Here is a 27622-nt window from a genome sequence, read left to right as displayed (position 1 = left end):
TTGAATGTTTTGAGGAACCACCTAACAGCTTCGCATACCAGCTACAGTATTTTACATCCCTGAAAACGAGGCACAGAATCACCAGGTCTCCACTTCTTACTATCTACTGTTTTTCTAATAGTCACGGTAACGGGTGTGATCATGGTGGTTGTAATTCACATGTTTCTAATGATCAGTGAGGCTGAGAATCTTTTCATGTGTTTGTTGGCTGTTTACACATCTTCTCTGAAGAAATGTTTATTCAAGACCTTTGCCTGTTTTTTAAAATCAGCTTGCATTTCTGCTCATACAAGTATTAGTTTTACATTATACGACAGACAAATCCAATCAGTTTATAAGAGCCATTAAAAAAACCTTCATGAACAATTATGCCTTTAATTACAACTCAAAAAGAAAACATAATTGAGACATTTGGCGCTTCTAATGTCTTTGAGTTTGTATCCTCAACTATTCTCTATGAACGTTAATTACTAGGCTAAATTTGGAGTTCATTACCTCCCAAGCTTTAGACATGATATATATTGAGTAATCCTTAAAATATGTATTCTACATATAGTACATTTTCCAAGCTTTGAAACCAAAGCAAGGTGCTGTCCGCACTCCTCTGCATCTCTACCCATTGTGCGCCAGGGATGCTCTAGCACACGCGTCTCCTCTCGCTCATCTCTGCTCTGCAGAAGGTTATCCTCACATTTTGTCTTAACATTTCTTCCTCCCATCCTTCCTCCCTCCCTTTCTTTGGAGGCAGGGTTTCATGTAGCCCAGGCTGGCCTTGAACTGTCTATGCAGTCAGAGATGATCTTGGATGCTCCTACTTCCCAGGTAGTGGGATTCCAGCTGTGCACCACCACCCCCAGTCTATGAGACGCTGGGAATTGAACCCAGCCCTACTTGTATACTGGGCACACATTCTACCAGGTGAGCTACATTCCAGCTCACTCTATAGGGAGAACTCAATTATGTGGATTGGGATATTTTTCATACTAAAAGATATAACAAAAATGTTATACTGTTTATTTCTCAATGAAATATAATATAAATCAACTATGTGATGACAATATAAATAATGTGTTTCATGATACAACATTGTATTTCTAAAGCAAAAATATTGCTGGAAAAGGTGTTCTTATTTTAACAGTTTGTTTGATGTGCTCTCTCTCTCTCTCTCTCTCTCTCTCTCCCTCCCTCTCTCCCTCTGCCTCCCCCCTCTCTGGCACACTACTAAGGACTGAACCTAGGACTCTGGCTATGTTAAGCAAGTGACTCATATTACCAGATTCTTTGCAAATCTTCTAAATGTCTGGCTTTATATGGGTTTCTGTTCTCTGTCCATTGCTATCAGACCCGTTCTAGAAAACTTCACCCATAAGAGTGAAAAGGAAAAGAAGACCTTAGCAGCAGTGTAAAAATAATTTCACAAACTCTCTGGAGGAGTTTTGGGGTTTTAGGGTTCCCTGGACTCGACTGTGAGAATTATTAGCTTCATTGAAGTATAAATAAGAGCATATCTGCTCTCCTAGGGTTCGTAGTTGCTGTTGCTGTGATAAAATACTCTTACTAAAGTAACAAGGGAGAAGAGAACTCAGGCAGATGGTGACATGGCATTCATAGTTAAGGAACAGACAGGAGCCTTTACCTGTGATGGCTCAGAAGGTAAAGACATCTACCACCAAACCTGACTACTTGAATATGGTCTCTGGAACAACTCATGACGAGAACCACCTCTTACAAGTTGTACTCTGATCTCTACAGAGGACCATGATACTTACACACATACACACACACACACACACACACACACACGCGCGCGCAAAGAAGGAGCGGGGAGGAGGAAGGGGAAATGGGCAATGAATGCATATTGCTGCTCATTTCTTCTCCACTTATGCTCAGGATCCCATCCAGGGTATGATGCCACCCACAGAGGGCAGGCATTCCCCATCTCCATGAATGAAATCAAGATAATCTCATAACTGTTTTTGACTAGCATTGGATTAGGGCAGCTAAGTTTGGGGAAGTGAGAAGATAGAAAAGCAGTTCCTCTTTTTGGTAGGTTGGATCAGCAATATTTAGAGGGTAGTGGTGAGTTCTGGAGTCTAGCTGACACTGTGGTTGCCAGCAGTTGTATCTGCAGCTATCAATGTAAAGGCCTGTCTATAGTACAGGCCACAAGAAGAGGCCTTTTTTATTCGTTCCTAGTTCAGGAATTTCCCTATCTCTTGTTCAGGCTCTACACACACACACACAAATGGAAATGTGATTCTACAGAGATGACCAAAACATCAGACATTTCCTCCACTGAAGTTTCTTATTATAACCTGCTTTCATAGAGCAGGAAAACATTTCCATTAAATATAGCTGAGTCTGATACCCCTTTTAGAGTTCTGTTCCCATCACCCACATATGACAAAGAGCAGAGGGTGCTTGTTTGCATAATGGCTCATTTTTCTAGATGATGCATAAACAGCTGTTTTTTTTTTAAGGAACTTGTGTTTTAGTAACACATACTCAAATGAATCAAATGGTTTTCTGAAATCGACTGCTGAATAGGAAAAGTTCACCAGTGTATAAATCTGTGCTATCGTTGGGATGGGGGAAAGGTATTCACTGTTGTGGGCACATAGATAATAAATGAAATACTCAGTGCAAAGTAATCAGAGGGGCCAAAGGATGCTGCTATTCTGGATACACTTCACGTTCAAATTCCTTGATGCACAATTATAGAAGTAAATTCTAATCTACACTACACGGCAGAGGAAGTGAAGAGAGTGTCATTACTTTGTGCAGGTAACCACCACTGCTGTGGGTTTGTGATCGCAACAGCCTCGTCACTGCCAGAAAGCATGAAGAGGGAGGAGCTTACAAGGCCCATAACTGAGGGGCTGCTGGGGGAGGAGAATCATTCTTCTTTGGGGTACATGGCCCCCAAACTCTTTTATATATGGGCAGCACTAGCTAAATTTAGTGGATTGTTATTTAAAAGAAAGAAAGGAAAGAAGCGAGGGGGCAAGAAAATGAGAGGAGGATTTAGGAAAGTTCCAAGGAATGGGTGGATATGACTGTATTCCATTCTATACATGTGTGAAATTCTCAAAGAATTAATTAAAATTACAAATGGAGTCTTCAGTCAAAGGACAGTTGTAAAAATGATGACCTTCTATCACTTCTTTTTTTATTCTTTTATGAATCATAGTTCAAAAGCCAAGCAATATCAGCTATCTGTAACACGCATATTCCCAGGAAGACAATGCAGAATGGAACGGCCAGAGGCAAAGCGCATGGAGAAGGAGAGCTAATAGCTAAGGTTGCAAAGCTTCCATTTGGGCGACAAGACAATTATGAAAACAGTTGGCAGTGAAGCAGGGTGAAAATCCTGAATATAGCAAATGCTATTGAACTGTACACTTGAAAATAGTTGTTTGAGCTTGGGGTGGTGGCGCATGCCTGTAATTCCAGCACTCAGGAGGTAGAAGCAGAAGGATCAGGAGTTCAAGAACAGCCTTGACTACTTAGAAAGTTCAGGACCAGCCTGCCTGAAACAAACAAAAGCCAACAGAAAGTTAAGTAGCAAATGTTTTATCTCTTTCTACCAAAATTACAAAAGCAAATATATAATCTACGAATCTGATTTTTTTTTTTAACAGGATTTGCCTATGAGCTTTTCTTCTTTTTTTAAAATCCCATCTTGGTCTGTTTCCTTTTGGATTGTTTCACAGTTTTTCTTTTAGTTTCCAAAACCATCACTCTTCCTTCTCCACCCTAGGTAGATGAGCGTGTCTATTTTGAAGAGAAAATGAAAGCCACAAGACACACACTTGCTCAGTGTCCTACTCTCTTCTTCATTTCTCTCTGCCTACCTTGTCCCTGAGGAGCATCCCACACACCGACTCCCTGCCCTGGGTACCCAATGTCATTTTTTCAATGGGTCCCTTGTCATTCTTGTGACTTCAGTCTCCTCTACTCCCAATGACAAGCACAATGCAAGTTTTCCACTTTCAAACACCTAACTTTTGACATCATTTCTGCCACAGGGTGGCCTACCCTTTCCTTTCCCGGTAAGCTTCCCAGGCCATCTCTTTGTTTCTCAGTCACTCCTCCACCCTCTGCCAGTTGGGTCACCCTGCCCACGCTTGCCCATCTTGCTCTCTGAAAGGACCGACTGCTAACGGCAAATGTGCTGTCTTTTCTTTGTTTCTTTCCTCCAGTGTCAATCACACTTGCCAGTGCTGGCTGACTCGTCTGCTGACTTTGCAACCATCTCCTGCTTCTGTTTGTAGATAGTCCATCTCCTCAAGGAAGTATTATGGGATACCTCTGGACTTTTAATTTACTCCACTCTAATTTCTTTCATTCTCAAAATTTCAACGATGGGTCATCAGACTTGTTCAAGTGGCTCACCAATCTCACAAGCATAGCCAAATCAAATAGGATTTCTAGTTTTTCCTTGGATACCCATGTCTCTCTTCTATCTCTTGTCTTGAGCAGTAGAATTATTGTCTACTAAGTCTTTCAAACTAGAAATATGAGAACCATCTATGAATCCCACTTTGTCCCCATCTCCCACATGTACCTATGTTACAAATTCCATACATTTTTTAACTTGCTACTTCTGTTGCATTCAACAATTACTAGTTTCAATCTGTTAGTTTGGGAATTATTTTCCCTACATAATAGTGATAGATCTTGAGCAAATTGCCTTTTTATGTGGCCTGCTTCTTTTCTACATTGGCTATGTGGCTTGTAGTCCTTAAAAATTGCTTTTTGGGGCTAGAGAAATGGCTCAGTGGGAAAAAGCACCTGCCACACAAGCCTGATGCGTTTGGATCCCTGACACCCATGCGAAAAACCCTATGCAGGTGCACAGCTGCAATCCCCGAGCTCTTTAAGGTGAGATGAGACAAGAGATGGAGATGGGAGATGGAGCCAGGTGGTGGAGACAGGAGGTGGGGACAGGAGATGGGGACAGGTGGTGGTGGCAGGATATGGGGACAGAGAGTGGAGACAGGAAGTGGGGACAGGAGATGGGGACAGGTGGTAGAGACAGGAGGTAGGGACAGGAGATGGAGACAGGAGAAGAAGCCATCTGGCCTTGACTTACGGAACAACATTAAGAAAGGCCTTGTCAAACTTTGTCTCAGAACAAAGGCCAAAGGCATGAAGTTGACCTTTGACCTTTACAGGAGCACTGTGGCACACACGTACCTACACTCTCACACAGATCGAAGTTTAAGAAGTAAAAGTCTAAAATTTGAAAATAAAGTTAACAATTGCTTCCTTGTTTAGAAAAAGAAACAGATCTTCTTTGACCAAAATATAAAGTCTAGACTCACGGACTACATGATCTCTTCCACACATACTTAAACTTTAAAGGGGACTCGATCATTACTAAAGGTACACTTTCACCAGAGCGTTTATTTCTGGTTCTTAAGAGTGTGTCCTTCTAAGCAGCCTCGAATTGGTTTAAAAGAACCCTGAGCCAAACAAATCTCTCCTCGCACAACTGTCAAGATGAAAACAGACGTACGATGTTTTTAAGATAAAAAAGCTTAGTAAACACAGGGAGGAGGAGGACATATGCAGAAACCCACAACGGATTTAATTTGCAAAACCACACAGCCTTAGCTCAACTAGAGTGAAGATGACTTAGATAAAATACAACCAGAGAGCTGAGATAGAAGATACAGGGTAAATAAGGACAGCTATGGTGTAGCAGTAAACTTTGCTACGGGGCAGTGCGAAGATCAGTGCGAAGATCTGAGAAACTGATTTGCTTCAAGACACTGGAGGTGATCATTGCTCATCGGAAGAATGCCCCAGCTTGTATCTATGGGAGAATTCTCACCTTGATACAGGAAGAAAAACAGTACTTCTTAAGGTGACACGTAGAGCCTAATTCTGTATGCTGAGGCCTTTATCTTTGCATATGAAGACTTGAGGAATTTCTCCGAGATGGATTCTCTCTTTAGGGTTAAAGAGAAGAGGCCTTTAATCCCAGCACTCGGGAGGCAGAGGCAGGTGAATCTCTGTGAGTTCGAGACCAGCCTGGTCTACAAGAGCTAGTTCCAGGACAGGCTCCAAAACCACAGAGAACCCTGTCTTGAAAAACCAAAAAAAAAAAAAAAAAAAAAAAAAAAAAAAAAAAGAGAGAGAAGAGGCCAGAAATGAATGAGCATGGTTCCTTTCCCAGGAAGTGTTTGGAGACGGGAGTATGCGTGAATGATCACAGCCACAAAGCAGGGCGAAACACCCCCAGAGGTGACACAGGCAGCAAGTCAGAGGAGAGCAGGAAGTGAAAGCTCTCTTTTTGGTCTGAGCTTCATGAGTGGGAATTAATTAAACCATTTTGGGGTTTCTTTTGCTCATTTTTTTTTTAAGTTGCAAAAAAAGAAAAACATCAGCCACAGGCAATGAAGGATTAGGGATTGAAAATGAAAGGGATAGATAAACCTTATGCGTGAGGACTACAGCTGTCATTTTAAATATGACAATATTCACATAGGAGCCAGCATTCGCTCCCCACTACTAACAGTAGGGCCCTGCACAGTAACAAAAGAATGGAGGTAGAAAAAGAGAGCCACCCGAGGCTCTAACCCCCCTGGAGGACAGAAGACTCGCGTTTGTCCGAAGATGTGTGGGTCCCGCAGACGGAAGGCATGTTGTTTCTGTACCACCTAGTGATTCATCGGCACCTTCTTGGTTTTTGTTTGTTTGTTTTGTTTTTCTTAACCATGATTTGTGGCAGTGAACATGTACGAGAGTTTTTTTTTCCTGAGTCATACATTTAGCAATCTAAAAGCAGACCAGGTTGCAAAAATTCCCCTGAGCTCTTCACCCTCTGTCTGCATTTTCTGGTGCTGGCCATTACTCAGTTTTCTCTCATTGAGCTGGTGTTCACTTTATTAGTCTTCCTTTCCTGAAAGAAAGCGGGTTTCCCGTGGGCTAGCATTTTCTCTTTTTATCCCTATATCTTTGGTATCCAAATGATGCCCAGTGTGCTTAGGTCCTGATCAACACATATTTAACTCGTTAGACAGATAAAAAATTTAAATGAAAAAATTCTCACTTTTCCCTGATTGGCTAAACCAGTCTAAGGTACAGAGGAAATGTCAGCAGCATTGAATTTTTAAGAAGACCCATGGCCTTCAAAAATCTAAATTGGCAAAATTTCAGGCATTGGAAAAGTGTGGTGAAAATTATCCAAAATATTTTATGGGGAGCAATGTTCTAAAGGTTTTCTCCCCAGTAGGTTAGTTCAGTAATACTTATTTTATACTTTTGTAAAAAATAGTTTCCTTTTTATCATCTATGACTGAATATAAACATCATCTAAAAGAACTGGTTGGGACCTGGGGAGATGGCTCGTTAGGGGAAGGGAAGTGCAAGCATGAAGATTTGAGTTCTGTGATCCCCAGCACCCACTGGCTTGGACCAAGTACTTGGTCCATAACTCCAGCACTGTGGGGGGTCAGAGCCTGGAGGATCAGTGGGCCAGGTAGCTCCAGCTTTAGTGAGAGACCCCATCTCAGGGCAATAAGGCAGAGATAATAGAGCAGGGTACCTAGTGTGCTCCTCTGGCTTCAGCATTGGCATGCACCCTCACATGTGTGCAGATACATAGGACCACATATGTGATATATGCCTCCTCACATACACCAAAACAGAACACGCTAGCAGTGGTGAGCCTGAATATGACATAATGATAAAGCTAAAAGGGGGCAGGGAGCCTTAGTGACTGCCAGATACTTGGTCCCTGCTCCCTGGAAAGAGGGCCATAAAGGTTCTCTACTTAGGCACTTATTTATTCTAGTTCTAATTCATTTCCAGGGCTAATACTTTTGCATATCTATCTATCTGTCTGTCTATCTATCTACCTACCTATCTGTCTATTATCTATCTATCTATCTATCTATCTATCTATCTATCTATCTATCTATGTACCTACATATATATACTTACTTTTGAGACAAAGTCTTATGTAGCTCAGGCTTGCCTGAATTCCTGGCATAACCAAGGATGACCTTGAACTTCTGAGCCTCTTTGTTCTGTCTACCAATTACAGGTATGTGTTACCATGCTCAGAGCATTGCTGGTGACTGATACTAAACCTTTGTACATGCTTCTAAAACACTCTACCAAACAGATACCTCTCTGGCCCATGGCTAACAGTTACATTCAACTAATTGTTTGGCTTCTGAAAATTGCTCATTTTCTCAAATGTGAATACCCCATTGCAATTCTGATTTTGTTTTATAACCAATCAAAAACAAAACATAACATCATTTAGATTTTGGTTTTAGTAATGCATTTGTTTTTAATTAATTAATCACTTTTATTATGGTTTAACTAATTTTTTTTTCATATAATATCTTTTATTCATGTTCTCTCCCTCTCTCAACTCCCCCCAGATCCTTCCCACCTCCTTAACTATCCAGCTTTTATATTCTCTCCCCATTCCCCTAAAAAAAAAAAAAGAAACAAAAATCAGCAAGAAACAGCCCACCATAAAACAAAGTAAATAAAACAAAAAATTCACAAAAATGTTATCGAGTTTATTTTGTCAGTGATTACTGGGCATTGAGGCCTGCCCTGGAGTGTTGTTCATATACTCAGTGACCCTCCATTAGAGAAAAGATTTTTTTAAATGATGTTTTAAAAGATCTATCTGTCTACCTATCTGTCTGCCTGTCCATCTACCATGTTTATGCTATGTCGCCTGTGTGTCTGTCTTTGAACCGGTTGCATGGGTGCTGCCTGTAGAGGCAAGAAGAGGGCGTCAGATCCCATGGCATGGGATCCCCGGAATACGGCCATGGTTGTGAGCCATCATATGGGTGCTGAGGACTGAACCTGAGGCTTTATGAATGTTAGGCCAGCACGCCACCAACTGAGCTGCATCTCTAATCTCTAAAAGATGCGTTTGAAGTTAAAGACAAAAGAAATACTTCCTCGAACAAGGGTGTCTTTTCAGTGTTTTGAATCCACGTGCTTCAGGAATCTGTTAAATCAGAAGCAACAATCACAGGAAGCATCAAAAGCTGACACAAATTCACTGATTCATGTCCATATGAAAATCTCCTGACTCAAAGGCAAATTAAAAAGCACTCTTAGCATGAGCTAAAATAATTTTAAGATGTCCCATGGTACATTATTTTTCAAATTCCCAAAATATTTCCATAAAGTTCAAACTTCATGGTTATTGCTCAAGAATGTGAATCAGGCTGCATTTTCAACCATTTTAACTAAAAGATTAATAGTTCTCTGCAAGGCACAGTAATCAGTATCACACTCCTTCTGTGTGTGTCAGTGTGTGTGCATGGGGGGAAGAGAGACAAAGAGAATTGTCTTTGCATGCTTGCGTGTGGCACTAGATACTGAACACATGACCAACACCTGCTCAGTCACATACCCCTAGACAGAATGCAGCATTTAAAATTTGTCCAGGACATTTTTTAAGTATTGCACTCAAAATACATAAGAGTAAATGGAAGGGGAAGGAGGAAGGGAAAGGGCAGTGAGAGCCTGGCGAGAGTTTGAGAATGGGGTGAGTAAGTCCAGAAGAATGGAAGAAGATTCTAGAATATAGTTCATTTTATTTAGAGATTGACTTAAAGAATCTTTATGTGCAAAATCAGAAGTTTGGAATACAGTTGGAAGGAACGAAGTACACAGAGAACTGAATCAGTACCCACTATGGAAAGGAAGCTATGTAGGGCACGAAGGTCGGGACGGAAGTAGATCTCGGCCATTAAGGAAGCGGAGAAGAGGAGCACCCTTGACTGCTTCAAAAATAGTTTACGGTTTCATTTATAATGATTTATGTGTATTTATGAGTGTGCGTGTGTGTGTGTGTGTGTGTGTGTGTGTGTAAGGGTGCTTATGGAGGCCAGAGGAGATAGTCAGATCTCCGAGAGGTAGAGTTCCAGGTGGCTGTCAGCCACTTGATATGGGTGCTGGAAACGAAGCCTGGTCTACTGCTCTTTCAGGATATAATTAATGCCTCTGGGGGTTTCCATGGGAACACATACAGCTGTGGCATTCACTCACAAAGTCTCTCTCTCTCTCTCTCTCTCTCTCTCTCTCTCTCTCTCTCTCTCTTTCTCACTCTCTCTCTCTTCATCTCTCTCCCTTTCTCACTCTCTCTCTGCCTCTCTCTCTCCCCCTCTCTCTCCCTCTCTGTCTCCCTTTCTCTCTCTCCTTTTCTCACTCTCTTTCTCTCTGCCTCTCTCTCTCTCCCTTTCCCTCTCTGCCTCTCTCTCTCTCTCTCTCTCTCTCTCTCTCACACACACACACACACACACACACACACATCAGTGAGCGGAAATAAATTCTAGTACCTGGGAGGATGAGGCAGGAGGGTTTCAAGTTTTGAATCTGTTTCAATGACAATAATAATAACAAGAAAAACTCATGGATTTTAAAGAAAATGTATGGAGCTAGAAATTATGTTAAGCAAAATAAGCCTGACTTAGAAATACAAGCATTTCATATTTTCTCTCTTGATTTTTTTTATCTAGTGTAAACTTTAGAGGAGAGAAAAAAAGTAGAGGTAAAAGCAAAATGGAAACAATTAGTGAAGAGGGAGGGATCAGTGAAGCGGAGGAGAAAAGGGAGAGAATAAAATGTGTGTGTATGGCGTCACAATGAAACTAGTATTCTGTATAATTAATATATACCAATAATAACTGCAAGAACACAAAAACATAGATTACAGCATCAGACCACCTGGGTCCAACTTCCAGCTCATGACTTGGAGCAAGCTATTGAACCCCAGTTTCCCTGCCTGTAAACTCAGGATAACAATAGGACCCACCTCAAAAGTGGTTACCAGGGCTAGATGAGTCAACAGCTGTGAAGAGATAACAGCAGAACCTGATGGGCAGGAAAAGCTGGTTACCTGCAAGTTATACCAGTTCCGATTCAGAGTCAAATGGGCAACTCTCCGTTTTTTGCGGTGTTTAGTAGAAACTCTTTTTCTCGTGTCAGTTAGATTGCTTTCTTTATAGTCTGTTCCTCCATTCCCCAAATAAGACTAAGAGTTCTTTCCAGATAGATCTTTCATGGTTGACTCTTTACTGCCACATCACCTCTCCTCAGTTCCCCAATAAAACGACATGCCAACTAGAGTGTAGGATCCAAGTGTGTAGCCGCTGGCATGCAAGCGCACAGTTCACTTTAAAGTTATTCAGTCAGTTTGGCCCAGTGACAATATTTGGCCAAGTGGAATAGATTGGCAGCTTGGTTTGTGGAGTGTTCTACCTTTTGGTTCCAAGTTAGGGTGCTTTCCTGGGTGCTTCTTGCTTTATTCCCATGGGTGTTGATGCTAAGCCACCTCTTTCCATTGCTAGCTTTCCATTGGTTCTTCCTTAACCTTTACCATGACTGGCATCTCTCCTGTTGAATCACATGTTCTGTTCTACTGTCCTTGTTCTGTGTCCTTCATTGCTCTGTATCATCCTCTTCATCGCTCTCACTACTCCCTTCTCAGTTCTTTGGTTCTGTCTACTATTGCGAGCCCTCCCCAACCCCAGCTCTCTTTAGCACACCCACCTTCTTCCTGTTTAGGCTTTTTTGGTCTCTCTCCCAGTTACTCCGCTGCTTGGTCATGTGCCTGCAATAACTTGGCTGTACATGTTTCCTGACCTCTTGTTGAATCTATGTAGGGCTCTTTGTTAAAGGAGGTCTATACTGGGGATACCTAGAGATCCTGCTCTCCCACCCAGTGGGGGCGGAGCTAAGGATTGCTATGTCCGCTCAGATACCTGTGTGTACAAGATGCCATGGCACACAGAGAAGGAACATGACCTGTGTGAAGTGTCAGAGGTGGCAAAAATCTCAAGGGTTAGCAAATGGCCCAATGGAAGAAAGTAAATTCTCAGTTTAAAATTCATTATGGAGCTATATCAACGCAGGGAGTATCCTGGGAATACAATACGTGGAAGGCCATGGAACATGCATGTGTCTGGCCCAGGAAAGACCTTGATTCACCACAGCCAGATTTTCACATGGGTTCTGGAAAACAAACTCAGGTCCTTGTACTTGCACAGCAAGCCCATCTTGAATGACTTTGTTTTAGCAGAATCCTGCTGTGAACGATGTAATGGGTGAAACGAAAGGTTCAAACCAGAAGATACAAGGGGTCCTCTCTAGGAGATGGTGTGTTAACCGCCTCATGTTTGTGTCCGATGGAACTACAAAAATAGCTGTCTCAGCCTGCCCCATCTCAGGGCTGATCTGTGATCGCTCCACACTTCCCACTCCCACATCCTGCCTGCTCTGTGACCTGTTTTGGGCCAATGGACATCTGTAGAAATGATAGTGTATAACATCCTAGCTTGAACCTTACAAATCTGAGCCTTTGATTTTGGGTGTTCATAACCCTCATTTTTAGTATCCGATTGCTGTGGAAAGAAGCCTAAGGTAGGCACTTGGCAAGAATGGAGATGGGGAGCTGTGTGATCTTACCCTTCCAGTTGTACCCACTATGGAACCATGTGGTCAGATCAGGCTATCCCCAGGACTATGACGAGTTAAGTCACTATGCCAGAACCACCCCTGAATTCTTGACCTATAAAACCACAAGCAAGTAAATTAGAGATGCTTTTAGCCACTAAGTTTGGGAAATTTGTCCCAAAGAGATTGATATCCAAAGCAAGACTCAGGGTCAAGTAAATATTTGTCAAAGAAACAATAAACTGCATCCTGGACAATTCAGGAGTGATAACATGAGTTCACTGCCAACTTATATCACTCTGAAGTTCATTCTTAATTACTCGACACAAATCCCATTTCAAGTATGTCATACTTAACTGATTAAGACTTAAGCTTCTTAGAAATGGGTTCTTAGAAAATGCAATCCTTTGATTCTATCTTACAAAAGACTAAGAAAATGTGCATGGCACATGGATTAAAATTCCCTGGAATTTGGATTGACTTTTTCCTTCTGGCTGCTTTAAAACAAATGTTCAAACAAATTCATGTTTCACTTTTTAAACTTACAGAATGCTTGGTGATTTTTTTGTATTTTACTTTCTTAGCTTATGATTAAGAGTGCTGAGACGAACACATACTTGAATTAAAAGTGTGCAATCTCTCCCTGGATCTCAGACAGTTAAATATAGGAGATCCAAATTATTCTTCCACAAGACAATATTTACAGCATTTTTCCAGAAGAAAATCAGTTCTATGCTTCCATGGACAGACATTCTTTTTGTTCTAAATTCTCCAGCTTTTGTTCTAGGAAGAGAAGGGCTTTGCTTCTCACCTTTCCTTTCTATTGAAATAATGAAGTTAAGAATAATGGACTGTGTCGACATTTCTCTTCGGCAGCTCTCACTGTAAGAGCGTTTCACTTCATTAATTTCTAAATGATGTGCTGATTTAAACTTGGTCAAACAAGTTGCATTTTCTTCATCTTAGTAAGCAAGAAAGATGTCGTTTTTTCTCCTTCAGATAGTTTACATTCTTGGAGTGCTTTTCATCACAGACCTCAGGTGCACTACAAATATTAACAGATCCCCATGCCCTGGAGCTAGGAGTGAGTCTCAGAGCTGTGATCCCGCTCTTACTGGAGCGACCGGGGAGGGTCAGAGGACTCTGGACTGTGCCTTTGGCAAATACTTCAGCTGTTCTGCTTAAGAACTTGGAACTCCATGAGTGAGTTCTCATTGACTTATTTTCATCATCATTAAAATAATTCTTACACAATTGTGTATCAGTGTGTAGTTCTATTTAAGTGGAAGAGTCATTCAGTTTCTTCTTATGAAGGGTTATTAATGGCTGTTCTAAATATTGCCGTGAGCAGTGAGTCTTCAGTGATATGGATGCTATTTTCTTTTTGTAGAAGGAAGGAATTCCCAGCTTAATTATTCAACATTAATATTCTGCTTCTCTGTTCATCATCATCATTTATGTACTTACTAAGGTAATCAAGTAATCAACTTGTCTTTTTTTTGAAAAATTTGGTTATTGTAACATCTCTTGTATTACCATCACTATCAACACAGTAGAAGGCACTTCTTATCGTAGTATTAAATATTTTAAATTTTGTGTGTATGTGTGTGATGCGTGTATGTATGTGTGTTTATGTATATGTTAAATACCTTACAATTTGGAGGAATTCCAAAGACATACTGTGATGGTTCATATTCATTGTCTAGGTGACTGGGTTTGGAAACACTTCCGGGTATGCCTATGATGGTTTCCAGATTTAGCTAAGGAGGGAAGACTCACTCTGAATGTGGCAGCACTGTCCCTTTGACTGGGGTCACAGACTGCACAACAAGTGGAAAGTGAGCCCTGCACGAACACTCATCCCTCTCTGCTTCCTCAGCATGAATTCATTGTGACCCCCTGCCTCATGGTCCTATGGTCGTGCCTTTAATGCCATGATGGGCGGCACCTTCAAACCGTGAGCTCTGAGGAACCTGCCTTCTGGACGTTGTTTTTGTCGGGTATTTATTTATTATGGCAATGAGAAAGGAAACTGATGCACCACCTAACCGGGCTCATTAATGCTGTGATCAGTATACCCTCATGGCCGAGGAGGATCAAGGCAGATGAATGACACAGAGGTGGTAGCCTCCCTTCGGTCTCTCTAAAGGGGATGCTCTAACTTAGGGTGACAGTTGTTTGAATGTCCCCAGTCAGTGGGAGGAAACTAAAGAGAAGTGAGTTGGAGAGAGTTTGGGAGGGGAGCAGTAGATATCCCAACACGTGGTGAACACCCAGTAGTCAGTGCCCTAAAGGCTTTCATGGACTTGGCCTCCACTAGTTTCAGGCATATTACTTAAAACTTAGCTTGAAAACATAGACAACATTTGGAGTGCTTACAGGTCTTAATATAGCTATGAAAATGTGCTATGTATTCACAGAAACCGTCATGTTTGTGACTGAAGGAAAATCAAATATATTTCTTAATTGCAGAGGCTTTGTGTTAGGTACTTTCTTGAGAGTACAGTCCCTCGTGGATGGGAAGAAAGGGTAGCAGGAGCTTGGGGTAGGTGGTCACCCTACCCACAGTCAGGTGGTAGAGGCTTCGGGTCAGCATCCTCTCTCCTTTTTATCAATCCAAGGCTCCAGCCCACTGAATGGTGTCACCCACATTTAGGTTGGTCTTCCTACCTCGGTTGACCTAATCTAGAAAGTCCCTTATGTACATGGCCAGTGATTGGTCTGCCAGGAGATCCTAGGTCCTGTCAAGTTGGCAGTCAGTGTTTGCCATCACAGACTTCATCAGCTTCCTCCACTGAAATCACAGCCTCAGCTCCATAAGACCAGAGTTAAAGCGAGAAGGGAATAGACTTGCTACATGCCCTCAGGCAGCTTATGGAGGAAGCAGCAATGGAATGAAAACATACATCATCATGGAATTCTAGCAGTGAGCTGGGGAGAAGCCGTCAGTCCCCAGGGATACATAAAGCAGAAGAGGGAAGATGATGAATTGTAGGGGACTCATGAAAGGCAACGCACGGGCGTGGTTAAGGCTTTTGAGTTAAGCACAGCAGAAAGGGATGCACTATCGTGAACAAAGTAGGGGATCCAACTGGCACTTAAGGGGCCACCATATTTTCCGATGTCCCCTAAAGAAACCCTTTAGATTGAGATGGTTGAAATGAAAAAGAAGGCTGTGTCTTACACAGCCAGAAGTGTCACCTTCCTTCTGCAGGCCAATAGGAGGAGTCCTTTGGCTTGCCCTCACATGACCTTGTACAGACACTTCTCAGGAGAGAGCTGTCACCATGAGTGCACATCACCTCTGTGTACCATTGTGACCCAGCCTTTCATGCCAGGAATAAAGACTGGCCCTGACATTGCTCTAGTTTTGCTTTGTGGGCACCAAGGATCTGGAATAGTGTATTCTTCTCTCTCTCTGTCCCTCCCTCTCCCCGCCTCCTAGAGAACTGCCTCCTTCCTTCCTGCCCTTCCCTTCCCTCTTCTTTCCCCTTCCTTCCTATCCCTCCCCACTCATTATTGCTAGGATTTATTTTTAATCTTCTTTGAAATACTTTTTCTTTTTTTCTCTTTTCATTTCATGTCTGTGGTTATTCTACCTTTGAATCATCTAAACAGCATTTAGAAAATGTGTGTGTGTGTGTGTGTGTGTGAGAGAGAGAGAGAGAGAGAGAGAGAGAGAGAGAGAGGGGCGGGGGGAGAGAAAGTGGGGACTGAACCTATATATGGAGGAGGTCAGGGGAATTCCACTGTGTTTTGGGGAGGGTCTTGCTTCTGCTGCTACTTCTTCACTTACTCCAAGCTAGCTGGGGATTTTTTGGAGGGTGTGTGTGTGTGTGTGTGTGTGTTATTTCACGTACTTTTTTCTTTGGTATATACCCAAAACCCAAACTCTTGAATTTATTCCTTTCCTTTTCCTTTTCTTATTCTAAAATGCCAGGTAACTATGATTTCATTTTGAAGATCCTTAAGATCTTTTAAATTTTAGGTTAGAAAGTATTTCCTCCATTTAGTCCTTTTTTAGAAATTAATCCAGCTTCTGCTTGTCAGGACGTCTGATTTTATGTTTTCCTTATTTCTTTGCTTGTAGTGTATTTTCACATTTTAATGTTTCTTTTCCTTTCTCTACCCTCCCTACTGTCCTTGATTTTTTTTCTTTCTTTTTTCAATGTCAGGGTTGAAGCCTTGACTAGATAAGTGTTCTGCTGCTAACCTACACCCCAGTCCCTAGGTTTCTGAGACAGGGTGTCCATGTGTAGCCCGAGGCCGGCCTTTAACTCACAGTCTTCCTGTCTCCTCCTCCTTCCTAAGACTGAGGTTCTAGGCATAGACCACTGGGCCCAATTAGGGTCTTTAATTTCTTGATCATCTTTAATATTTTCGTTTCCTTTTTTATTAGCATTTTAATTGTCAGCAAAGTGAGATGCCAGAAGTTGACAGAGAAAGACAGTACAACACATATGAGAGTAGACAAACCGTTTTCTTGTAGCTGATCTAATTCTAATTCCTAGAATTTTTATCATAAGAGTTCCTAATAACAGAGTTGTGAAGGGTTCATACCATAAATGTTTCCTACACCTTGAGCTAGGAGTTTTAGTGGAATTTATCCAGAAGACTCCAGAAACTCACACACAGAAGTTTCCAGGAAAATAGTGCTTCTGTTTGTGCAAACATTTAGATCACATTTGACCCATTTCTTCTAACACAATGGATAGGACACAGGACATTGCAGATTGTAGACTTTATGGCCATTTATTTATCTCACGAGTCTTTCTTGATACTCTCATTTATCAGATACATGGGTATATATTAGAGATGCGATGAGCGACAAGAGACAATGTTGACTCAGTGTTTGTTCAGGCAGTAATACCAGGGGCAACTAAAGGCAAACAAATATATCTATCCCCAGTGCTGTTACCACTAACAAGTATAAACTGATTGCTACAGGCTATCTACTTTGCTAAGTACCTTAGAGAGATGATCTGACAGATGCTTTGAATCCTCATAGAAGGAAAGGAAATTCTGGTCTACAGGATCACAAAAGGCCTGCAGGAAGAGATGATTATGTGAAGTATGAGGTGCATAGGAATTCTAGAAAAGAGAGGTCAGAGGCTAGCAGAGTGAGTGGACCACATGGCAAGCTTGGGTCCACATAGGGTAGCTGAGGTATTTAATGAGGCTCCAACTTGGGGAGGGGGGAATGTGATGTATATGGCCAGAGAAGAAAGGCTTAGAACTTCTTGGGTCTGTTAAGGAGGTTAGGTTTCACCCCAAAAGCACTGGGAAAACACTGGGTATCCATGGAAGAACTTAAAGCAGAAGGGTGGGATACTCAGACTTGGGTGTAGAAGGCTGCTTCCTGCTGCAGCATGGAGAACCATCGAGAGAAATGAAGACCAGTGAGGTATTTCAGGGTGGAGGCAGCAGAAGTGAGAAAGGGTGGAGTAAGGAAGCAGATGTCCCAGCGGGTGAACTAACAAACCCTGACTCTAGCTGAGCCCTGGAAATGGAGGAAGGAGAGAGAAGTGAACACCCAGGGTTGCTGTAGGGACTAAGGAGTTGGGAAAGGGTTTGCACCGCGAGCATAAGGATCTGAGTTTGGTTTCTTAGAATCCACGTAAGAAATCCCGGTGTTGGCAGCATGTGTCTGTAATTCCAGTACTGGAGAGGCGGGGCCAACAGGAGCCTTGGAGCTGGCTGGCTAGCTAAGCGAATGGACTCAATGAGCTTGGGGGTTCAGTGAGACATTTTGTCCAAATAAACAGGGAAGAAGACACCCGGTGTTGACCTCTGACTTCCAGATATACAAATGTTGTACACATGCACACATCTACACAAGCAATGCTCTCTCTTTCTCTCCACATGTAACCACATTCATCTGCCACACACACACACACACACCACACACACACATGGACATAAAACACAAATGCATTCATGCACACCAACCCCTTCTCCAAAGTAAGTTAACTCTACTGATCAGGGTTCCCAGGAAAGCTGGGTTTATAGGTGTCTTACTAGTTTAGTTATTAATAATGTCCCCTTGCATTCTCAAAAGTGCTCCAGGCTGGACACTTAACGACAGTTAACCTTTCCACCTCTACCCATGAGTAATACACTCAAATGACCTGGGAAGCATTTGCCAGTTTTTACAGTGTCACCGCCACTGACTCATTCAAGTAGGGAGAACGAGACTCCTAAAAGTTAATTAATTAAAACCTTAATTAATTAAGGTTCATTGACTGATAAGGGATGCAGGTTCGCCCTGCTCATACCCCTTTCGTGTGCTAGACTCCCATCCTGCTGTGCTAGGACACCTGTGGGTTGCAGGGTCACTCAACAAATGCTGTTCCTATCTTCTGTAAGACTCACCTGGGTCACTAACCCTTTAGGTGTCAGCGGAGCTAACACTGACAGCTCTGGGATACTCAGCCACCCCAAGTGTTGGCGCTCTTAAAGGATTGCCCTCTGTATAACATAGACATTGTCATTCTATGCCCATCTATTAGGAACCCGTGTAACCTGCTGTAGTGACTGGGACTAAACTACAGTCTTTGTAGAGAGGTCAGAAGGGAAATAGGCGGATAAGATAGTTGCATCCTCATAAGGATACTCAGCCCCATAAGTACTTTTCTATACACTCTCCACTAAGAGTTACTGAGAACTGGTGCTTCATTCTTCACGGCATTCACTTCTGCATTAGAAGGTCCTGTGTGAAGATTGGGACAAAAACCTTCAGTTTGCCTTTTAGGGTCCCCTCCTGGTCATGGTTTCCTGGTCTGTCAGGGCTTCATGAATAGGAGGAGTCCTTCCAGTGAATTTGAGCTAGCACAAGGCATGTAAATACAAGACAAGACAGAAGAAGTCACGGAGTGAGGGATAGCCCTGCCTCACAGATCCCTGGAACTGGGTGGTAATGATCTGATTTAAAGTTAATTAGTGAGCACACCAGGCCTGTTTGGAGGACTATAGTCAAAAGCAGAAAATCGCAATGGTCGCCTAGGACGAAGAGTGATTAGAACAGTGTAGCGTCATTGGTGGGGATGCCAAGTGGTCCAACAATAACGAAAACATCGCAATGGTTTCCTTATAATTCTTAAATGTGTTCAGAATTGCTGACAGATTCAGAAATTCCCAAAAGGAAGCAACAGCAACATCCCCAACATGTTCACACATCTACTCGGAGAGTTAACACTTGATTGTCAATCTGGTGGGGTAAAAATCACCTAGAAGACAAATCTCTGGCATTTCTAGAGATGTTTAAACATCTGAGGAGGGAAAACACACTCTGGGCATGTGCAGTGCCAGCCTATGGGTGGAGTCTCAAAATGAGCAGAAATGTGAAAGGGAGTAAGGCATCAGGCCCCATCACTCTCTGCTTCTTGGCTGTGGATACAACCTGACCAGTCACCCCGTGTTCTGCAGACCTGTTCCTGACATAATAAACTATACCTTCAAGCCATGAGTCAGAATAAATGCTTCCTTCTTTAAACTGCGTTTGAGAGTTACTTGGTCATAGCAACAAGAAAGGGTTAATAATACACCTGCCTTTTTCCAGCCCTATCTGCAACAATCAAAGGTGGAATCAACTGCTCCAACCCTCAGCAGATTCATAGTTAGCAAATATGGCACATACACACACTGAAACATTCAATATTTAAAAACAGGAAATGTTGAACATTTGCTGTTACATGGATAGAGAAGACTGAGTGAAAGAAGCTAAGTGAAAACAGTCAGTCAATAAAAGACACATTCTTTTATGAACATACTTATATAAGGTGCCTCGACAAAGCTAGCAAGTGGAATTGTGCTTCCCAGGAGCTGCAAAGTGGTGAATGGGAAGTCAAGTGCTTTGTGTATGGTTTTGTAAGACAGCAAGCGCTCTGTGGGGCTTGTTGAGAGAGAGAGCTCAGTGGGTAAGAAGCTTCCTCTGCAAGTGTGAGGACTTGGGTTCCTATCCCCAGGACCCACATAAAAAGCCAGAACAACTCCATGCTCCTATAACCCCAGCATTGGGGGCCAAGGGTGGAGATAGGGAGACTCTCAGAACTCACTAGGTCAGCCAGCCTCATTCAAAGACTGAGCTTTTTGCTCAGTGAAAGACTGTGCCTCAAGGCAGTAACATGGAGAATAATTGAGGATAGCACCCGATATCTCACTCTGGCTTCTACATGTATGAGAAAGGGTGCATGGGCGCACAGTCATATGTGTACGCCACATGAAACACATCCCATACACACAAAAGAAAAGGGCTTAATGGTTGGAAGTGATGATCACACATTGAATCTGACACTTAAAAGTGGTTAAAATGGGGGCTGGCAAGATGGCTCGGTGGTTAAGAGCACTTTCTGCTCTTCCAGAGGATTCTACTTCAGTTCCAGATGATCCAGTACCCACTCTGGCCTACATGTGGTTTATAGACAGGTACGCAAACAAATCAATCATACACATAAAATAAAATAAATCCTTTTTAAGAGATTGAAATGGTCAGTTTTGTATGCATTTTTCAATTGGTGGATGGCCTGACATGCAGTTTACAACAGGGCTTAGTTGTCAGTCAATCTTGGCTCAACCTCTTGTAAGTTATCAAACCTGGGCACATGACTCAGCTCTCCTCATCCTCACTTTCCTCTTTTGAGTGCTGGGATTACAGGCACACAGTGCCACGGCTGGTTTATGTAGTGCTTAGGATGGAACCCAGGACTTCCTGTATGCCAGGTAGGAAGAATACCAACTAAGCCACATCCCCAGCTTAAACCTTGCTGCTTTTTTGTTTGTTCTGGTTATGATTCAAAAGCTATCACTTTCTAGCAACCCTATAAAGGTTTTAATTTAATGACAACTTAACCCCCAAGCAGAAATTTATGATTCTGGACTCAGTTGAGATAGCTCCAACTTCTGAGACCTTGAACTTTCAATCCCCACCCCTAAGGATACATTGAGATGACATAGTAGTCAGAATCTGACTGTGTACAAATGTCTGGCAGGTTAAGATGAAAGAAGGCTCTAACCTTGCCAAGAAACAGCTTTTAATTCAGTTTTCAGGCTTTACATCATGTGTTTCTGTAAATCTCTCACGATTTCTGTATTAACTACTGGAACAGATTTGAACAGGCGAGGCTGGCTGCAAGGATGCTTAGAAATGAGATGCTTGAAGTCTTAAAATAATGACTGGGGTGAAGAAGAGTGGGCTTCCGTCATAATGGAATATCTGTATCACACGTCCTCCCCACCATGCTAGGGTTCATCATGGGACAGGGGTCAGAAAGACTTTAGGATCCACAGGATATGACAAATAGGTCAAAGCCATTCTTTGGAACATAACAGAATGGCTACTCTAAAAATGACACAGCAACGCTGGCTGCCAGGACAATCTTTGCACAAGGTGAAGTCAGTGCAGGATATCCCAGCAAGGAAGAAGAGGAGGTCACCAGCACCCTCCCCACCTAAGGAGTTATTGGCAGTTAATGGCCCCAAGGAGAATGAGGATCAGCTTTCTTTAAAACTGTGGCCCTTAGTAGGCTATAAAAAGTACAGATTGAACAGGTTATATTTAGGAATATATATGTTTATACATATATACATGCAATAACAATTAATGAAAAAAGAGATCATGAATTTGAAGGAGAATGGGAGGGACATATGAGATGGTCAGGGTGGGAAGAAAGGGAGAGATATTTTAATCATATTATAATCTCAAAATCAAAACAAGAAGAAGCACATGAAATTGAGGGAGTTCTGGGATTAGTCTGGGAGTTGCTGGGGAGGAGCAGAGGTGAATATGACCAGAATACATTGTAAGGATGTGAAATTCTCTAATAAAAATACTGTATTAGAAGGACTGGATGAACTTAATATGATCATATGCTATCATAAGACTAACCTTATTACTTTTAATTACAAATTTAATTTGGTGTGTGTGTGTGTGTGTACTTCCCATAGCGGTGTCATAGACATTTTTCACTGTATCATAAAGATACCACCTAAAGTCCAGAGTTGTGGTGTTCACTTGAAATCCCAATGCTTTGGAGGTAGAGGCAAGAGGAACAAGTGTTCCAGGTGAGTTTGAAGTCAACCTGAGCTACATGAGACCCTGTCTCAAACCAAAACCAAAACAATGTGTCATATTTAAACTGATTTAGAGGAAATTATTTTTGAAACGTAAATATTTAGTCCTATGAAAAAGAAATCACCGAAAGCCAAATACAAATTTATAGCAAGCTGTCATATTTGGTTAATACTTGAGCAAATTCATGGGGCAAACAGCATAATCAAAACTCTAAATCATTAAATACTTTAAAAAATAAGGCTTCTAATTAATCCTGCTTCCTACTTTAAAGAGGCAAACACACCATAATTAATGCTGCATCAGAAGGAGGTTTACTCCCAGTCCCTGAAATGATAGACTTAGGCCAGAAGTCCACATTCCTAAAAGAAAATCCTGGGTCCTGACCCCAGGGGCATCATTATACAGAACTCTGGTCTTTTCCACAGATGAGAGAAGGGATTATGTCATACTAGAATGAGAAATCTTTACAGAAACGAGCAAAGGCCAAAGCTCTCTATTTCAGAGATCTCCCAAGGCCTGCTGTGAACGAGAGGAGTAGAAAAGGAGTGTCGAGAAAGATCTTTGAGGTTCTGTAAAAGCTAGGTTTGAAACGGTGATGGGCCTCTCCAAAGCCTTTGGGAGAAAGGACAGAACAGTCACAGAGGCTGCACTGTGGGCTGCACACACAGTGTCCACAGAGGCTGCCCTGTGTGGCTGCACACACACAGTGTACTCAGAGGCTGCACCATGTGGCTGTACACACACACACACAGTGTACACAGAGGCTGCACACACAGTGTCCACAGAGGCTGCCCTGTGTGGCTGCACACACACAGTGTACACAGAGGCTGCACACACACAGTGTACACAGAGGCTGCACACACACAGTGTACTCAGAGGCTGCACCATGTGGCTGTACACACACACAGTGTACACAGAGGCTGCACACACAGTGTACACAGAGGCTGCCCTGTGTGGCTGCACACACACAGTGTACACAGAGGCTGCACACACAGTGTACACAGAGGCTGCCCTGTGTGGCTGCACACACACAGTGTACACAGAGGCTGCACACACAGTGTACACAGAGGCTGCACACACATAGTGTACACAGAGGCTGCACAAACATAGTGTACACAGAAGCTGCACACACACAGTGTGCACAGAGGCGCCACTGTAGGAGGCAGTGGTGGTGGAAGAAGGTGTTGGGAGTTTGCCCAGGGCGCAGTGCCATCCTTAGCCTCCACAGCATAAGGCCATGAAGAGTCAACCAAACGTAACATCAGGCAGTAGGGATCTTCCCAAGAAGTTTGCGTTTTTACAGTGTACACAACAATCTTGAGACTCGGAATTAAAAACTATTGCTGCCAGTAAGGTTACCGCTGGGACAGACAGTAAGAGCTGCTGAGGGGCAGGGTGGGGAGAGACAAAGCAGCAGAACCTAAAACAAAACCTCTTCATTTAGATCAAATTGTTGAACTTGCAGGGACCTGTGCAGGTTTCAGATCTTCCTAGGCTACATCATCGACTTATATGCTCATTCAATCAGCGGAAGAAACAGCCTAGCGAGATCTTTCTGTGGTAGACACCTGCATCAAACAATGGCACTGATCTCTGAGGGATTTTAAACAGCTGTGCATAGACTTCAAAAGTAATTTGCAACCAAATTAGTAAATGTCACCCTTCTTCCCACAAGACACAGCATTTTTTTTTTTTAAGAGAGGAAGCATCCGCAGTAGGCCTACCATTTTACACATTATCAAAGATAAGTTGGGTGTGTGTGTGTGTGTGTGTGTGAAGATGGTGATTCACAAGGCTGGGGTGTGGAGTGGGGTGAGGCCCTCAAGGTCCTAGGAATAGGTCTCCTCTGGAAACCAGAGGAAAGAGGCAGTGGTGAGCCTGGCTTCTTAGGGAAAGAAAGGAAAGGAAAGGAAAGGAAAGGAAAGGAAAGGAAAGGAAAGGAAAGGAAAGGAAAGGAAAGGAAAGGAAAGGAAAGGAAAGGAAAGGAAAGGAAAGGAAAGGAAAGGAAAGGAAAGGAAAGGAAAGGAAAGTGTTTGGAGCCAAGCTCTTGCTTTCTTGACGTCTGCCCGAGTCCTGAGACTTTAAATTCTCTTTACTAAATGCAAGGGACAAATGGGTAGAAGCTGAGAAGACAAAAACCAGACTCCCTCAATCTCGTCTGAGGTTCATCACACAATTCCTGTCTCGGTTTGCCTTCTCCAAAGGCACCTGCAGCTTGAAGGACTGGGCTTGGGCACAAACGGTCCATTTTTCCACTGACAGCCGGAGAGCCCAGTCTTGCTCTCTCCACCCTCCCATCTCCACACACACACAGTTGTGCCAGCACTGAATAATCTTTTATTAGCACCACATCCAGCCCACAGAGTGGCAGGACAGCCCAGAGAACAGGACAGCCCAGTGACGCTCCCCTTACACAACACCCCAGAAGCACCAAGGTTCAGCCAGACATTAGACCTCTCTTCACCACCACAGGGAGCCACTGAAGCCACCCGTTGCACGTTGATAATTCTGGCTCTTCAAACTCCAGGGGAACAAAGAAATTACATGCAACAAACTATGTTTTGTTAACAACAAAGCCCTCAAGGCTGGAAAACAATCTCTTTCTCAAAGTTATAGGAATGGCTATCCCAACTTTAAAAACACAAACAAACAAAAACTTTAAACCCACCTCTGACCCCTCGGGGGAAAAACCCAAAAACTAAAACAAAACTAATCTAGTGCGTCAACAAATTCCCAGAAAACGAGGTGTTCTCTTTGGATAGGTCACTAGCTCCAGAAAACACTTCTTACAAGAATAAAGATTTTTTTCCCCCAGAAAACACATAAAGTTACCGTTTTCCTTTTCCTTGCCTGCCTTTCCTCGGGTGCTAAGGAAAAGCAGAATGAAGAAGGAAGTGCCCCTCCATCTCTGACCCCAGCCTCCACCTGGTCAAGGTCGCCAGTAAGCAAGAAACCCTGGACAGGGGGGGGGGGGGGGGGGGCAAAGTTTGCTTTTTTCGATTTCGTTCTCACCCTTGCTTATCCCGACAACCCTCTGCTCTTTCCTGGAACAGTTGCAAGGGACACCCTAGTGACCCTTCGGGCCCCAGTCCTTGGCACGTCCAGTCCGCTTTCTCCTCGGGGGTGACTTGGGGCCCTGGGTCCTACCTGGTGTCGCGGTCGCGGTCCCAGCGCAGCGCCGCCGCTGTTGCTCCGATGGCGGGGGATTGGCGCGGGCCTGGTGACCCGAGGGTGCTCCCGGCGGGCGACACGGGCCAGAGGGCGCTCGCCAAGCCGGCTCAGGGACGCGCGCCTGCTTGCGTTCTGCCAGCGCTCTCTGCCTTTCTCCTGCTGGTCCTGTCCCCACCCTCCATCCTCACGCCTCACTGGCCACTTGTCGCTCCGCTGCGACTGGGACCTGGAGGCTGCGGGAGGCCTGGATGGTACAGTCCCGGGCGGGGAGCGACGCCGCAGCCGCAGGCAGCACCGAGCAGCTTGGACGCTACAGCCTCAGCCACTGGAGTACCAGGAAGGGGGGCGCGAGAGCAGTCTCTTCTCACTGAACTCAAAAACCGTAAATGAGCCACCAGTGGGAAGGGCCAAGGTCGCTGATAGAAAGAAGTGTTTTATTCAATCCTTTTTACATCACAAAGGATTGGCAAGCGTTGCTTTTTGTTTTGGTTTGCTTTTTAATTACCCACGGAGCGTGTTTGGGCACAGTTTTGTCGTGCGATAGAGGCTTCTTGATTGTGATTAAGACTCATCTGCGATTTTGATTTTCTGGACTGCTGTGAACTTCACAGCTCGCCAGTAGCAACTGTGTCATTACGATGCACTTTCCTTTCAGGAGTTTTTACACCATGTTGCTAATTTTCATGATGATCCTAAAGAGTATCGATAATAAAGAGTGGTGGACTTTCCCATACTCAATAGAATATTTTTATTGCTGTGGTAGAGGAAGACCAGATTAGTATAAAAAATTAAATAATAATCTGTCCTTCTTCCCACCTTCTCTCTGTTCTCAGTTAACAGACTTCTGATTACTGACATACAGAATGCCATCTTTAAATGACCTAAGGTATGACAGTTACAACTTTTAATCTACAAATGAAACAGACCTGGAAGAGCTTAGTGGCTTTATTAAGAAATCACAAATGGTGACCCTTTCCTCTAATAAATATGAACTCGTCATAGCCAATGGACCCTTTAAAAGAGTACAAAACACTTGGTCAAAATTAGCCCGCTTTGCTATTTGTTGATACTCAAGCACTGAATTGTCCCACAAGTCAGGATCTTAAAATACAGAGGCTGCGTTTCCAGCCCTGAGGTATAAAGGCACAGTCTCATCAGGACATCATCAGAGCCTGGCACATAGTAGGCCTTCGTTACATTTTGGTGGTTACATTTGGCAGAAACATGTGTCATGCCTGGGAGCAAGGACACAGAGCTAGAAGAATGGTTCCCACTTCAGCCTGCATCTGTGTCTGTGGCCACTGAGGATTCCCTCGTTCAAAGGCAGTTTGCCCGACTTCTCCAGCCGGCCTTCAGTGGAACCTGTTGGGTTGGGGAGAAATGGCCTAGTGGTCACTTAGCTGTGCCTAGAAGACAGAAAACATTCAATTCTCCATGACTGTGTTTCTCACTGCACATTTTAGGAGACTAAATACATGCAGGGCCTCAGGGAAGTTCTTAGGCCCTCTTATTAATTTTGAAAACACTTAACACTGCTAAGGGTTAGACTTGGAGCCTTGCTGATGCCAGGCAAGCACCTACCACTGTGCTACATCCCCAACCTCACACTATAATCAGAGATTAGCTGCTTTAAAAAGGCTACAAAAGGTGATGATGTTGGCAACATAGTAAATATTTATATATGGTAGATACTGTGGAGGGCAGATTTAGGTACATTGTTAATTTTTTCTTCATAATCTAAAGAAGTTTTAAACGTCCCCACCATCATCTCCACTTAACACATGAAAATAATGTTGTTCGGAAATATTACATAGTATACTCAGTAGTACACAATTTAGAAGGGTCAGTATCCGGAATCGAACCTCGAGAGATCTTTAGCATCCATCTTAAGCACGGTGAAATACTACCTCCATCTACAGCACTGGTTTTAGGATT

At 43.1% G+C, this 27622-nt stretch overlaps 1 protein-coding gene across 1 annotated transcript in view; it reads right to left on the bottom strand.

Annotated features, from left to right (window-relative positions):
* Prkcq (protein kinase C theta) overlaps positions 1-25972 on the bottom strand; it is a 130496-nt gene extending 104524 nt beyond the window's left edge. Inside the window, exon 1 of the mRNA XM_057788019.1 lies at positions 25664-25972. The gene's annotated coding sequence lies outside the window, so the exon portion shown is untranslated. The remainder of the gene's footprint in view (positions 1-25663) is intronic.
* Positions 25973-27622: the final 1650 nt, after the last annotated feature.

The sequence above is a fragment of the Chionomys nivalis genome, chromosome 13 (assembly GCF_950005125.1).
Source record: "Chionomys nivalis chromosome 13, mChiNiv1.1, whole genome shotgun sequence".
NCBI lineage: Eukaryota > Metazoa > Chordata > Mammalia > Rodentia > Cricetidae > Chionomys > Chionomys nivalis.
Note: the sequence above shows the minus strand (reverse complement) of the source record. Positions and strands in the feature narration are given on the sequence as shown.